The sequence below is a fragment of the Anguilla anguilla genome, chromosome 1 (assembly GCF_013347855.1).
Source record: "Anguilla anguilla isolate fAngAng1 chromosome 1, fAngAng1.pri, whole genome shotgun sequence".
NCBI lineage: Eukaryota > Metazoa > Chordata > Actinopteri > Anguilliformes > Anguillidae > Anguilla > Anguilla anguilla.
The window spans coordinates 72,639,390-72,654,765 of record NC_049201.1 but is presented as its reverse complement, the minus strand read 5'-3'; positions in this window follow the sequence as shown (position 1 = coordinate 72,654,765).

Genomic DNA, 15,376 nt, shown 5'->3' with positions numbered 1-15,376 from the left:
CAAAAGAAACAACGCAGTGGCGAGGCACGCGCGGATGGACCAGCGGCTCAGCCGGCAGGCTACCGTGACTCTGTTACACCGGGTGAGTTTCACTCTGGGTTGGGTTACGGAGGAGTCTACTGTTTCACAGATGAAAGGGGGCAGCGAAAGGATCATACCAACAACATGACCAACAACCAAGATGATGTGTCTGTGTTTTTGCAGAAGACATATGGGTCATGGCTGTCCATTTGAAAAAGTCTTTAGACATTTTAGTTTCAGTTTCCAGAATGCTTTCATCGTGCTTCTGGTGTGTCATGGATCGAAGTAGACCTAATTAAACTTCAGACAGTTTCAAGTAAATTTCATTTGAGGATTTTACATGCAACGGTTGAGAAACTCAGCTCCATTTGCCAGGATGTCTCAGTTCCTATATGTCTAATAATGGCTTTTGAGAGTTTTAATTTAAGGTCTGTTTCAGTTGTGGCTGTCCACAAGAGTATGCTGCCAATAAAGTTTGCCCTAGAATAAACAAAATGGCTGACACCATGCGAGTAATATCCGTTCTTAACCTCTGCCACCCATTCCTTTTTTTTTTGTCCTGCGGTATAGGGAGGAGGAAAAAAATTCAAATTCCTGGTCTCCAAGGTAACAACAGTCAGGTGACCTTGTCTGCTAATAATGCTGACTCAGAAATGGAGGACGGAGCCATAGAAACCGAAATGGTGATGAAGAGAGAGGGAGCAGAGATGAGAGAGCGTGGAGAGGAGAGAGAGAAGCTCATTGAAAATGCATATCTCATACTTTCTTCTGCTGGATGTGTGGATGAACTGACGGAGACAATGCTGTGTCATTGTTCTGCTGTCTTCCCAATTTCTCCCTCTCTCTATCTCTCTCGCTCACTCCCCTCCCATTCCTCTTACCTCCATTCTGTTAAAGACACATTACCCTTCAAAACTATGAATCGATTTAACACATATAGTTCAGATTCTACTCTTATGTTTGTGTGCAAGGCAGAGAGAGAGTGAGTGTATATGACATGGCAGCATGTGTGTGAGGATGTGTGTCTTTGCAGCATGTGTGTGAGGATGTGTGTCTTTGCAGCATGTGTGTGAGGATGTGTGTCTTTGCAGCATGTGTGTGAGGCTGTGTGGGTGTTTGCAGTATGCGTATGAGGATGTGTGTATCTTTGCAGCATGTGTGTGAGGATGTGTGTGTCTTTGCAGCATGTGTGTGAGGCTGTGTAGGTGTTTGCAGTATGCGTATGAGGATGTGTGTGTCTTTGCAGCATGTGTGTGAGGATGTGTGTGTCTTTGCAGCGTGTGTGTGAGGCTGTGTAGGTGTTTGCAGTATGCGTGTGAGGCTGTGTAGGTGTTTGCAGTATGTGTATGAGGATGTGTGTGTCTTTGCAGCATGTGTGTGAGGATGTGTGTGTCTTTGCAGCATGTGTGTGAGGCTGTGTAGGTGTTTGCAGTATGTGTGTGAGGATGTGTGTGTCTTTGCAGTATGAGGATGTGTATGTCTTTGCAGTATGTGTATGAGGATGTGTGTGTCTTTGCAGCATGTGTGTGTGGCTGTGTAGGTGTTTGCGTGTCTGTTGCCGTTTCTGACAGACTGGGGGCTGGGGTGTGTGTGAGAGTAATTGAGTGAGAGAGAGAATGTGAGTGAGTGTTAAGAGCTATTTGTTTCCTGCTCAGACAGAGTGCTTGTGCATGTGTGTGAGAGAGAAATAGAGAGAGAGAGAGAAAGAGAAGGAGTGTGTGCTAGGAGGCCATTTACGTGCGTTGATCAGGAAGTGTGTATGAACCCATCTGAAGGTGATCCTCTCTAATCCACTGTTATAAATGTCTGGCATAATCTCTCTGCACACTGCTGTCTGTGCCGGGGCCTGGGTCAGTGAGGGTGTGGGTTAACAGGGGAGTAACAGGAACATGGGGAGGAGGTGGGTAAATACACAGAAACGGGGAGAATGTGAGATGAGGAGAGAGAGACAGGGGGAGAGAGAGAGAGAGAGAGAGAAAAGCTGAATCAGAGTTTGGTTTGAGGGAGGAAGGGTGAGGAGGGCAAGAAAAAGCAACAACAGAATGAGAATAGAGCGAGTGAAGGGGAGAGAGAAAGAGAGAGAACAGAGGAGAGCAGCAGGCAGTGAGGAAGAAGGGAGCGTGAGAAGAGAGGGAGGTAGATGAACTGAGCCTCAGAGGGAGGTCGAGGACCGGTATGTGCAGCACAGAGGAGATTAAAGAGCATTAAAGAGCAGAGTGCATGCTGGGCCACGCGTGGAGGACTAATCAGCGAAAGACAGCAACTTCCCTTCTCCCAGACTCCCTGGGGCTCAGCAGTCACGCACAGATCTGGACCCGCCCTGTCTGCCTCCTGCCAACCCTGACTGTATAATGCCCAATGTTTCTGTATTTCAAGCGCCGCTTATGAACCTTAACCCAGGGAATATGATTGGTAGGACATTCAGGACAACTCCTCACTGTGTGGAGCATCATTTGGATCATGACTGGTGCCTTGAATGTAATTTCAACATGCGTGTTGACTGTCGTCTTAAAGGTTAAATAACCCTTTAGGGTGTAAGATCACAACTATGTGATTAGAATCTTCTTACTCGAACATTCTAATGCTGTTGTGACAATCACAAGTGGTAATTGAAAGTCCTTGACAGAATTTTTTGAGAAGTGCACTCTTTCCCATGCATTCTTGAACAGTATACTTTTGCAAAGACAAAATATCATATCGTATTCCATTGCTGCATGCTGTCAAAGCTTGATCTTGGATGCTTTGGAAGTGCCAATATCACATTTGGTTGCAGCAGTGTAACCAAATGTCCACCGTTTTTTCAGTCTGGCTGCAGAGTACTGCTGACATTATGTCTCCGAATACACAGGAAAAATAATTACAGTGTTTCATTCCAGATAGAAACTGTAAAGCAATTGTGAAACATGAACACAAACAACAAAATACCTTTTTATAGAATATTACACTCTTTCTCTCTCTCTCTCTCTCTCTCTCTCCCTCTCTCTGCTGCTAGTTACCCTGCGGATTCCCTTTCTTCCGACAGCCCTCCCCCCCCTCCTCTTCCTGTCGCTGTTCTTTCAGCACCACCCCAGGCCTGAGTTAGCATTGCTCCCTCCATACGGCCAGCAGTGAACAGAAAGAGAGAGAGAGATAGAGAGATAAAGGAAAGAGGTGCACCTCCGTCAGCTCTGTTATATAAGCAAATGCAGTGGAGTTGGGTTCGTTCTCAGGACGCACTAGCGCTTAACTGACGTTAGCGGATAAAGGAAGTGAGATTCCCACTGGTTAACGATCACTGGTCACATTGACCTTCTCTATTGTTTTGCTTGAAACTGTGCGTGAGAAAGATTGTTACATTATGCTTGTTTTTCATTAGGGAAGTGAATCTAAACTTTTTTTTTTTTTTTTAAATAGAAGCTTATGCTTTTTCAGAGAACTGCCCATAAAATGCACGTGTTAATACATTTCAACAACACACTGATAGGTGCATGCATTAAATAGTACCCTTCTTGGTTTGGTTTACAAATGTTTTATATTTGTTTTTAAATATTGTAAATAATTGCTAAATCCGATGATAGGCTATATCTGGTTATGATGCTAACTGTAAGAAGATACAAAGTACAAATCTTGTGATAGAGCACTGGTATCCAGCCAAACACGGTCCGCCAGCTGTATTTTTCAGAAGGGAAGGTATTGCTGCATATGGATCCCACTTTGTTTTTTGTTTTTCTAATGAATGAAACTATATAGCTTTTCTATTTTAGCGTTTATTTCTAATCAGTAAACTTGACTAACAGTCAGTCAGCTTCTCACCCCGAGATCCTTGTGACTGCACCCAGCCCACTCAACCAAATTTGGAAAAACGTAGCTTCGTTAAAAACTCCAGATCATGGCGGAGTCTCAGATAGGGATCGTTCGCCCTGCAGCCGTCAGTGACTCACCCTCCAGCCCGCAGTCAGTCACCCTGCAGCCTTCCATACAGTCTGATGCATTTGTGTACTTTCCCATGTTTACCAAAATCCCCAAATCACATCCACTGAATGGATTTCACCTCATCCAACCAGGCCCTGTGGTAGTGAGGCACAGTGAGCGACTTGTTTTCTCATATGAGAAAATGTCTTAAATTATTATTATGGGTTATTTTTTAGATGTTTGACATATGTTTAGAAAGTGTGTAAGACAGGGAATATACCGACTACACGAAAACGTGATTAAAACTATGCTGGGAATTATCATAACTATTTTGTGTATTTGGCTTCGAGCTCAACAACAGAAATTTGAAGTGTTTCTTGATAGTACTCTTTCATTGTTTTATTTAGAGGATGAGTATCTTTCATCACCTGGGCTGGTTTCCCATGGATCAGTGCCTTTAATGTGAGTAATAATGCATGACCCCACTCTGAACTGATCGCGTGTAATAAGATAATAAGACCCCCCTCTCTTTTTCTCTTTCTCTCTCTCTCTTTCTTTCTCCCTCTCTCTCTTTCTCTCTCTCTCTCTCCTCCTTTCTCTCTCTATCTCTCCCCTCTGGACTTCTGTTCCTGAGTGTAATATGATGTTCTAGTTTCCATCTGACGCAGGACTCACGAGAAAGTTTAAAGCAGGAACTCGTAATCTGTATAATGTCCATTGCGGAGGTCTGAGCGATGAGGTCTTCTCTTTTTGCCATGGAGCAAAACCAAAATGCGGCTAGCTCAAATGGAGCGCTGTGCCTTTAAGGCCCGGCGACCAATCAGGGAGGAGATGCTGAGATGAGGCCGTCCTTGTGTACGACCTTGCGGGGGGCTGAGAGTTGGGGAGAACGGTAGGGAGAGAGGACACAGAGAATCCCACTGTCGTACAAACTCCAAACGTGTGTGTGTGTGTGAGTGTGTATGTGTGTGTGTGTATTTGTGTATATACACTGTATATATGCACAGGAGACAGAGGATTCCTGCTGCAATGACACCATGCCAGATAGGTACAGAAGAAAGGTACAGAGGGAAGGAGATACAGATCAGGGGAGGGCACAGCTCACTAAGAGGATTGTGGGAGTTTAGTGTCTTCTTCTCGGATAGATATACCCCCCCCCCCCCCCCCCCCCCCAGATTAAAACCACACGGCAGCCTCACACATTGCATAAGAAATTTGTTGAATGCGACAGAGAGGGGGATCAGAATAGAGAGGATTTAGGAGAGGGTAAAGGTGACGATTAAGTTAGACAGGAGAGGGATATTGCGTGGGGCGGGGGGGGGGGGGTGATGAGGGGAGATCAAAAGGGTTATATTTCATAGGAGGGGAGAAAATGTTGCGGAAGTGTAAACTTTATGAAATAAATGAATTGTCAAATGAATAAAAATGTATTTAGTAAAACAATTAGACAGAAAGTACACATGTGTAGCCACCTGGCTGTTGTGTGTATCACAGTTATTATGAATGTGTCTTCCTGTGTGTTTCCTTGAATTCAGGTGGATGTATGTTGTTGCTCACTGAAACTCTCTCACATGCACATCCGTAGACTGTGTCTGTCTCTCTTGCCTGTGCCTTGCGTCTCAATGTTGTGGTGAAACTGAGCGTCTCTTCTGTACCCCCGTCGCTATTCTTTGTCTGTCCTGCATACGCCTGCTACAGTGCCCTGAAAAAAGTATGTACCCCTTTCTGTTCTGTTGCCTCCAGGGCTCAACATTAACTGGTTATCCAATGTCTCCAGCCACTCAGCATATTCACCGGCCAAAATCCCTCTGCTGAGCCATTGTTCTTCTCTGTTTTGGTGCACAGTCATCGTCAGTTCCGTGTTTTCTGATCACAGCTGCAGAATCTGAATCTGTGCTCTCCACTAGTGTGGAGTGTGAAAGTAAACGAAAAGCTAAAGGCCACAATGAGTATACGCAGTTTGTATGCAGCGCCATGTTTGTCAGCGGTTCGATTTCGGCCGAGTTCTCCTTCTTATCAATTATACTCCGAGCTCGACCGAAGAGGCGAGACGCAAGAGAGCAAACAGGATGGGCCAATGAGACGAGCGCACAGTGTGCACCCAGTGCTCATGGGAGTTGTGGCATCGCTTCAAATTGACTGAATTATTTCAGATGCCTTTTTGTAAACTACAAAGATTTTTTTTTTTTTCAGAACGCTATCAAAAGGTCACCCGCCAAAGTGGCTGGTAAGAGTGACAGAGTTGCACGCCGCTGCTGAATTCTAAGATCATTTGGCGGGTGTTAATGCCAAGCCCTGCCTGTGTCTCTGACAGAAGCGAGAGCAGGTTTGGGGCTGTTCTGTTGGCTGTGCTGTTACCTGTGTCCCCTGACAGAGGCGGGCACAGGCACAGGTTCTGCTGGCCTGCGGCGGAGCGGCGCTGCAGCAGCTGTGTCGCTGGGGGTCACTCGCTCCATGAGTCACGGTGACGGAGAGCCTCGATTTCCCGTCCCGCGTCGTCGTTACTCAGCACGGTCTACTCACGGGCGCTGGTCTACTCCAGCGGCACTAATCAGGGGCCGAGGCGCACGCACCCCTCCCTCGCCCCGCCTTCGCCCCGCCCCCGCCCCAACCCCTCGTCCTTCCGGTAACTTCCACACGCAGCCCTTATCTGTCAAGCACCAGCACTACACAGCTATCATGACCGGCAGCTCATACTCCCCTCTGCGTGAGGGGCTCTGGCTGATAGGGGCTACTCCTCGTGACAAAGAAGCCAGAGGGGGGGGGGGGGGGAGGACTCTGCAGGGCCTGTGCCAGCCTGTACTCAGGGTACAGCGGGCACAGCTGTGCCAGGCTGATTACACTGCCCAATGCCCGCCATCCGACAGCAGACCACACTTAACATACTTCAGTGTGAGTCTTAGCACAAACATCTACATGTAACTACAGCCTGAGATGTACAGGAGGTGCGCTTTCACATCATGTCCCACAACCCCTGCTCACTTATATCCGTCCCCTCATTCCTCTTCCCCTTCCGATCTTCCTCTCTCCTCTATTCCTCTCTCCCTTTTCCTCCCTCCTCCCCTCCTTTCTCTCCCATCTCCTCATCTGACCTCCTCTACTTCCTGGCTTCTCCTCCTCCTCCTCCTTCTCCTCCTCCTCCTCCTCCTCCTCCATCACTCCCTTCGTCACTCCCGAGAGTGAACCCACTGTACGGGAGAGAGAGAAAGGGAGAGAGAGAGAGGGTGTAATTTTAGCACGGGTACGTCAACACTTTTCCTTTATCAGCACTGCTATTTGTGTCTCACGCACACTCCCACTCACTCCCCCCCCCCCCCTCCCCCCTCCCCCCTCCCCCTGGGATCTCTGGCTGCCTGCTGTGCTATGTTACTGCAGGTGAGCCTTAAAGATGCCTAGATCTCAGCTGCCGTCCTATAATTTGGATCCGAGCGCGTGGCTACATCGCCGATGTGATGATGATGTCGACGGTTCCTGCCAGTCCCGTGTGTATTCTGATCAGATACGCCGCCATGCTGTCTATGGCATGGTGACACTGTGAATTTACTGCAGTACGGTCAGTAAGAACAGTACAGCCTGTGACAAACTCACTGCAGCCCAAGCATTTAAACACACACACTCACACAAACACACACACACACGCAAGCACACGCAGGCACGCACACACACACAAACACACACACACACACACAAACACACACACACACGCAAGCACACGCAGGCACACACACATACACACACACACAAACACACACACACATGCAAGCACACGCAGGCAGGCACACACACACACACAAACACACACACACATGCAAGCACACGCAGGCAGGCACACACACACACACAAACACACACACACACGCAAGCACACGCAGGCACGCACGCACACACACTCACACAAACACACACACACACGCAAGCACACGCAGGCACGCACGCACACACACACAAACACACACACACACACACACACAAACACACACACACACACAAGCACACGCAGGCACGCACACACACACACACAAACACACGCACGCACACACACAAACACACACACACACACAAGCACACGCAGGCACGCACACACACACAAACACACACACACACACACAAACACACACACACACGCAGGCACGCACACACACACACCACCACCACCATCACTCAGAATATATTGGAATGTCATAGTATATCGCTGTATACAGTTTGCACATACTGATGTTTTCCCATTTTTTGGCCATATATATTTTGTTACGAAGCCAATGAGACTGCAGGTCCTACTGCATAGTACACTCTCAGCTGAAAACTTCTTCCTGAGTCATACTTCATACGTGTGAAGTATCTCTCTCTGGGCTTTGGCTTATGACATCATCAGCATTTGACCGTGTCTGACTAGGGAAAGGAACTTGCCATAGTTCTATTCTAGACAGTAGTACTGTCAATTTATGCATATAAATTCAGAAAGTACGCAGGATATTACGTAACATAAGGACTGAACTAAAGCTCTTAATTCCTGAAAAGCAGATGTGACTCTTTAAAAAAAACACACCAGCCCTTGCTCTTATCAAGGTAGCACACTGTACCGTTATGCAATACTCAAGCTGCATGCTGTTCTGGGATCAGGTCAGGTCACAACGCTGGCTACTGCAGCAAGCGCATCGGCAAGGTAATTAAGTATGGCACATAGCTTTGAACTGGTAGACACAGCCCAAGGACCAAAAACCTACAGACGCACTCATTATGAAGCATTCACTTCATATTACCACACAGTTCTGCCATGTTAATCCCCAAGGGCTCCTTTTCTGACCTTACAAAGGGGTCATTTACAGTCACTGTGTTTCATTTTTAAACTGCAGTGAACTGAAAGAGGAATAACGAATAGTAGAATCATACAAAGAAAAGCAGGAGGTGTATTCATTGCTGCAGAGGAGAGGCAGTGCTTTAAAAAAGAAGAAGTACAGCCATTGTAGCCAGATGCTTACGTGCTGACTGGGCTGGAAACTTAGCCCTGGATACTCACGGATTTCGTCACCACAATTCACCCGCCCCAGTCTGCTAAAATGGATGAACAAGCAAAGGAACATGCAGTCAGCCGGAAATAACAAACAGGTAAAGGCCCGAATCAAAATGTCTGGGAGCATTCTCGCTGGCATCTGCAGTGCATTGCTTGCGCTGTGATTGGAGGAGAGGCGAAATGTTGAGCGCTGCGATTGAGGGCCCGTTACCATGGAAATAGCTGTCACAGCTTCTGTTTCTCGCTGCTTCAGATGAGGACGAAAACGAGAGAGAGAGGAAAGCAGGTCAGAGAGGGATGGAAAGAGGAGGAAAAAGGCCTCGTTTTTTTAAAAAGACGACAGGAAGTCTTGAGTAAACAGAAGTATAAATCGCAGAAAGATGAGTCTGATGAATGAAAGAGAGAGCTGCAGAAGGAGAGCAGACAGGAAAAAGATGAGGGAGGGAGGGAGGGAGGGAAGGCAGACCGTTTGGGCTGAGGTTCACCGGTCTGTCCGTATCTGTCCTGTACAAGAGCATCTGTCTGTCTGTCTGTCGGTCTGTCTGTCTGTCTGGTTCCCGGCACAGCGTAATAAATGTTAGCCAGCTGAATCGGACACCTCTGTGCATATTCAGCTGCAGCAGGCGCTAATCGGCTCATCAGCCGCTACATAACGGCTAAGCAGCGTGGCCTGAGCCGGTGGGAGATGAGTCAGGTGTGCCCGTCTGCTCTGGTGTGTGAGTGCTGTGCCCGTCTGCTCTGGTGTGTGAGTCAGGTGTGCCCGTCTGCTCTGGTGTGTGAGTCTGCTGTGCCCGTCTGCTCTGGTGTGTGAGTGCTGTGCCCGTCTGCTCTGGTGTGTGAGTGTGCCCGTCTGCTCTGGTGTGTGAGTCAGGTGTGCCCGTCTGCTCTGGTGTGTGAGTCTGGTGTGCCCGTCTGCTCTGGTGTGTGAGTCAGGTGTGCCCGTCTGCTCTGGTGTGTGAGTGTGCCCGTCTGCTCTGGTGTGTGAGTGTGCCCGTCTGCTCTGGTGTGTGCGTGTGCCCGTCTGCTCTGGTGTGTGAGTCTGGTGTGCCCGTCTGCTCTGGTGTGTGTGTGCCCGTCTGCTCTGGTGTGTGAGTCAGGTGTGCCCGTCTGCTCTGGTGTGTGAGTGTGCCCGTCTGCTCTGGTGTGTGAGTGTGCCCGTCTGCTCTGGTGTGCCCGTCTGCTCTGGTGTGTGTGTGTGCCCGTCTGCTCTGGTGTGTGAGTGAGGTGTGCCCGTCTGCTCTGGTGTGTGAGTGTGCCCGTCTGCTCTGGTGTGTGAGTGTGCCCGTCTGCTCTGGTGTGTGAGTCTGGTGTGCCCGTCTGCTCTGGTGTGTGAGTGTGCCCGTCTGCTCTGGTGTGTGAGTCTGGTGTGCCCGTCTGCTCTGGTGTGTGAGTGTGCCCGTCTGCTCTGGTGTGTGAGTGTGCCCGTCTGCTCTGGTGTGTGAGTCTGCTGTGCCCGTCTGCTCTGGTGTGTGAGTGCCCGCCTGCTCCACGGCACACAGTGCACTGCACCCAAGCCTTACCCTCTGAGCAGTTACGCAGCATTTTGGCAAAGCATCAACAAGCGTGATTAGTGGGCTGGCCATCCGATCTGATTGGCCTCTTCAGAATTAACAATATGATGGGAAAGACCAATGCTGGAGCTTTTGAGGCATATTCTTTGATTACTGTTATTTTTATTTATTTTATTTTACTATTTTTGTGGTTTTTTTTTTTTTTTTTTTGGTTTATATAGATTTTTGTATCATCAGCATAGGTGGATACACTACGTGGGTGTGATGACGGTCTTGGATTTGATTGTTTTTTTTTCATGGTTGTACACAGTTTCTACATGTGGAGCCATCTGTAGTTTTAAGCTGAGGTGCAGCAATTGTTTTGTCAGCTGTTTCTTTTTTAAATGGCAGAAGAATTTTCTCTGTGGTTTCATATTTTCGCCATCCATGGGCGTCGCTGACATCCAATGATGTTGTGACACAGTGGAGCTGCCCTTGCCGTACCTCTTACACTCTTACATTCTCCACCAAGCTCATTTGTCAAATAGGCCCCCCCCCCCTCTCTCTCTGTCTGTCTCTCACCCCTCCTTTATCTCCCACTTCCATCCCTCCCTTCTTCCCTCAGACTCCCTCTTCACAGACTCACTCACCGTGTGGCCCAGGTCTTCCCCTCCCCGCTGCGGTTTCCTGAAGCGAGGCCTGCTCGTCTTCGGTTGGCCAACCCGGGCAGGAAGTCAGGCAGGAGGGCAGGGAGGGAAACGGAGTTTGACACAGGTGCATGAGTGACTCAGGAAGGACAAGACGGTCTGTCTTCTGGACAGAAAGAAGGCCTCTCTACCACGCAGAGTTAATCTCCTTAAACAATCATTGAAATTAATATAGACTCCTTTTCTCTTCTTTCCACACTCAGACATCACCCATCCCCGTGCACTGAATGGCAGTTATCTTTCCTGTTCCAGGAACTCAGATATCTGAAGAGGACAGGCCACTGTACACAACATCAAACTGTGAGACACGGGAGACCGGTATCCTTATCAGAGTCTGCGTGGGTTTGTGTGGCAAAGCGACAAGTGAAATGCTCCCCATTTAACAATAATACTGCAGCTACATGTGTTCTCACCACTAGCACACCTATGCAGGTGACCAAATACTCACCAGCCAAGACAGCCACGCACACGCACACACGCTCAACAGTGTCAGACACATCTGGGCGAGGTAGGGAGTCAGCCCATCGAGGTGGAGAGGGTTCGAGAGGCTGGAACAGCTCTGGACTGGAATAGATGGCCTCTCGACGCTATAAATACCCAGGCCTGTGACACACAGTGCGGCGGCTCACTGGAGAGATTAAATCCCTCAAATCTCCTCTCCTTCATCCACACTGCTCATGGCCTCTCCTCGTAGGCCTTTAGCTCTTTGTTCGCTCGTAGACAGTAAGTCTGTAAATGGAGACTGTGGCGCCCCCGTCTGGCGGTGTAATTAAACTTTTTTCTATGAATATCAATACAGAGATTTATTTTTCTCTGCTTTCTGGCTTTACCAACAGTCTGACACTAAACAGGGACTGTGACTGTCACTCACGCAGTGCGGGAGACCTGGGGAGACTGTGTGAGTGATAGGCATTTTTAAACCTCCTGTTTTTCGTCATACAAACAAACTTTCTTCATAAGGTGTAGTTTTTACCACTGATTCTGAGAAGGCCACTTCATCTTGGGAAACACAGGTGTGAACGGGTGACTGTTCAGACAACACATGCCAAAGGATCTGCAGCTTATGTCTCTGGCATGCCCTCAGTGCCCCGAAAACGTCGCTGGTAATGTGCTTCGATTGGCTCATTGCTCAGAGCTCTCTGTACTCAGCGCTGTACGGAAGCTGCAGGTTGAAAGACATTGGAAGTCTGCTTTAAAGCATAACAGAGACGCCTCTGAGAGCTTTCTGGGTCTCGGCGAGCGCAGACCGGGGCCTGCAGGCTTAGACATCCGTAGTCCGGGTTGTTATAAAGCCATCAGCTGACTTTGACTTGGGGCCCCCGGCATGAAGACACAGCTGCCTTCCGCTGTGGAACGGGGGGGAAACGAGTGAAGACAAATTATTCAGGTAACCGCGGTACATCTGCGTCCCCTAGCGCAGGGCTGCCCAACCCTGCTCCAGAAAATCTAAATATCCTGTAGGTTTTCACTCCGACCCTAATTCAGCACACCTGATTCTATTAATCAGCAGTTCAGTGAGATCACTGGCTGTTCACTGAGGTGTGCTTTGTAAGGGTTGGAGTGAAAACCTACAGGACGGTAGATCTGCAGGAGCAGGGCTGGGGAGCCATGCTGTAGAAACTCACCAAGGCCCCACATGGTTACCATTCATCATCAGTGAAACAGGAACAGGAACTCCGGGGGTGGTGCAGGGAAGGACCGTGTCCGTTTCTGGATTTCACGCCAGCTTCCTCTCTCAGTTATTTACTCAGCCCAGTCCTCTGTGTGCTCTAATATTTTAACTACATTTTTGGCAAGCTTATGAATGACTGCTGAAGACTGCTTGCATCCCCCAAATTAAATGCTTTTACTCTATGGAGCACACTTGGGCTGGTGTGGGCCTGTGCTGATGTTAAGCCAACTGAGCCTGTGCGCTTGGTTCTGAAAACATTTGAATGTAATCTATGAGATATTCAAACCCACATTTTAAATGAACCCATTTATAATGTACTTCTTTTAAAGCGTAATCCACCTGTTTCATCTGGATATACACGTACCGTATAGCTACACAGATAGTTAAAGAAGTGTCATTTGATGATAGCAAAATCCCATGAGGCACAACAGAACTCATAAAAACTTAAAATAATCATCATTGTAGTTATTCACAAGAAATATATTTGCTTGAACTTTTAATTTTATTATAATTAATTCCACTCATAATTGTCATATTGCGTATACAATGCTGTGTAGAGTAGTTCCCATTTTGTGTCGAGTAGTTCCCATTTTAGCTTTATTTACAGCTTCACACTTCCCTGACACGCTGCAGTACAGAGCATGAGGACACTCCCGGAGCAGGAAATCCCATATGGTGTTTACAGCTCCCAGAGTTCCTACTGGGTTCCCACTGGGTTCTCACTGGGTTCCCACTGGGTTCTCACTGGGGTCCTGCTGGGTTCCCAGGGTTCCGTTCACGTTCCCAGCTGTTCTTATTCAAATTTGAGCCAGGCGATTGCAAAGGACATGAAAGGAAAGTTCACGAACGCAGCTCAGTCCTCATGCCACATAATTCATACTGCCTGGATAGTAATGCCCAGTTCTTCTGAGTATCCCATTCAAAAGGAACTATATCCACTGGGTACTTCATAAGAAACAGCACTGCCATATTAGGATGTGCAGGGATAAGCTGTGGTAATTTTTTAAATAATGTGTAATATCAGACTTAATGTTTGTCACCGAATCAGGATATCAGGAACCTGTTCCATTTGGAACAAATGTCATAAACAGGAACAAAGGTTTGCAATGCTGTGAATAAGAGCAGTTTGGTGAAATCCTTTTCAAAAGACAACATCAGGGAACGTTTTTTTTTTACTGTTCAGAATATTCTATTTAATAACTATGGGCACCTGCATGTCACTGCTATATTTTTGTCTGCAAATATTTCAGATACACATCTACTTTCTGAATAAATAAGTTGAATAACTGAGCTTGTATAGTGAATGTTCATAGTGCTGAACCAAGGAGCTCTTCTCTCTATGGCTCTCTCTAACCCAGAAAGCTGAGACAGAGAACAGTCACTAATTCCCCAGCGACAGCCACGCCTTCGTCACCCGTGATGAACATCCGTGAAGGCAGTTGGTCATCATGAGCGACCCAGGGCTGGTGTGATTCAGTGTGCTTTGTGGACTGTGTGTTTCTGTGTGCGTTTCTGTGCTTTTGTTCACACAGATGTGTGTGGAAGTTCTTAATACACCTGGCAGGAACCAATGGCAAAATTTTCAACAGCTCAGAGAATTTTCATTTTAGGGTTAAAAAAGAGCAAATGCATGGTAGAGCTAGGCAGCCAATGTGATCCATTAGCTTTAGTGCTGCTGTTAGCGTGGCTAACTGTCAGTAGGCCTACTGTAAAAAACAAGGCCTCTTTCCTGTTTCAAAATTTGTGTCCCCAGCTTTCTTTTATGCACTCAGATCGCTTTTGAGTGCTGAGAGGTTGAGGCTGAAAGGGTGTTTGACAGCGGAAAAAAGGGGCATGAGAGAGCCTTAATTATCTGCAGGAGACAGGCCTCCGGAAACCTCTGTGACTTCCTGTTCTTTTTTTGGGGGGTATTTCAGGCCTAAGTGCGCCCTCTCCTGGACTCTACTATGTATAGCAAGTATTTAAAATTCTCTTTACTTTCAAGTTTATGTTGGGATCAAGTACTGAATGTATTTTCTTTTCAACTACTGAACGAGCATTTTCCACAACTACACAGTAAATATTCCAAGCGATATTGGACTGAGCACACTCTCTCAGTGACAATAGTTCACAATCTGTCAAAATATGAGCCACAGTAGTTTTTGTAAGTGCAAACTGTTTCCAAGTATAATAGATACATTTGAACATAATTTCAAGCTGATGTTTCATTTGAAATTTTTTCAGCCATTTCAGAAATTTTTATGAGCAAGTGAAAGAAAGAACTAAAAATCTTTTACAGAGATAATTTATTTATATTGCGGTACTACCTGCAGTACAGTATTGTCATGTTAATACTTTACTTATTTTCATTTCTTTTTTTTATGTTATTACTATATCTTATACTCATATACACATACAATACTCTCACAATCTGTGGACATAATTCTGTTCATGTAAATTTTTCTTATTTTAATTCATCTAAATTAATATTTATGTTATATGCTTTGCTTTTAAGTATTTTTTTATTTTAATTTAATTTAATAAACTTTATTTCCTTTACTGGCTTACTCTCAGTTATTTTGCTGCCCTCATGTGTTATGAGAGC